At 44.9% G+C, this 1108-nt stretch overlaps 1 protein-coding gene across 1 annotated transcript in view; it reads right to left on the bottom strand.

The window, feature by feature from the left end:
• Window positions 1-454: 454 nt before the first annotated feature.
• Zfyve1 (zinc finger FYVE-type containing 1) overlaps window positions 455-1108 on the bottom strand; it is a 69035-nt gene continuing 68381 nt past the window's right edge. The window contains exon 14 of the transcript XR_001872842.2: window positions 455-681. The gene's annotated coding sequence lies outside the window, so the exon portion shown is untranslated. The remainder of the gene's footprint in view (window positions 682-1108) is intronic.

Below are 1108 nucleotides of genomic sequence, written 5' to 3'. Positions count from 1 at the left end.
TTCAGAAGTTCTTGATGCTTGGACTGCCTACAAAAAACCTCTACTGTGGGGGGAAAGACTAAGAGCAGAACTTCAGGTTACCCTCCTATGGCTGCCCTGTTTTACACATGTCCCAGGAAGCAGACTTCTAGACTCCTCAGGCCTCCCGGGTGCCCAGCAGCTGGAACAGGTGCAGCCAGTGGGAATAATAAGCCAGAAAAGCAGAGGACAACAGGTTTTCCTGTTGGGACTGTGGGTGTCTATGACCAAAGGCCACAGCTTCTGGGTTCTAGTGAGTATTCTATTTTTTATCTAGCACTTTACAAGTATTCACCTGGTTCCCCTTACAGTTTACTCAGAACCAAACCCCCCAAATGGATGAGAATAATCAGATCTCTAATAGTTGAGCTATGAATTATAATTTTAGTGTTTCACATTTTATTTGTTCCTTCTAATAATAAAGGAGGCAGGACAGTAAATAGTAACCCAATTATTAGCACTTTACAGACATAACCAGGGCTTGGGGTGGGCACGTACAGTGGTACAGCATATGCTTAATGAGCAGGAGACACTAGCTTCAGTTGAATAAGAGCTGTTGCAATGCTAGACAGTGTCCACTTCTGAGCAAAGTCACAAAGATGGTAGGTAGCTCAAGACAGTCTGGGAGACACAGGCTCTTTTAGTTGAGGAATCTTCAGGACACTGAAAGGAGTAATCAGAAGAGATCAGGGCTTTAGAAATTCAGGCTATAAGAAAGGGGGGAGGGGAGTATCATCAGGATAAGATGACAGTGGATAAAATGGCTCAGTCCATGTGCTGAACTCTGCCAAGTACCAACAGATATGTATTCTGCTGGGCACAGTAGTACATGCCTTAAGTCCCAGCACTTAGGAGGCAGAGGTGGGTGGATTTCTGTGAGATCAAGGGCCAGCGTGGTCTACATAGCAAATGCCAGACCAGCTGGTGCTATAGAGAGACCCCGTCTCAAAAAGGTACATGTAGTGCCCAAGTCTTGACAGTTCTAAAGCTGAAAACGCAAACATGGTTGCCTAATTACCATTAAACCAGAGGCTTTTTCCTAAACAACTGGAAACTTAGCTCTTGGGTTCTCAGCTAGACCAATCAGTTT

This window comes from Nannospalax galili, unplaced genomic scaffold (genome assembly GCF_000622305.1).
Source record: "Nannospalax galili isolate Female #2095 unplaced genomic scaffold, S.galili_v1.0 scaffold24, whole genome shotgun sequence".
NCBI lineage: Eukaryota > Metazoa > Chordata > Mammalia > Rodentia > Spalacidae > Nannospalax > Nannospalax galili.
This window is presented reverse-complemented; position numbering and strand designations above follow the sequence as displayed.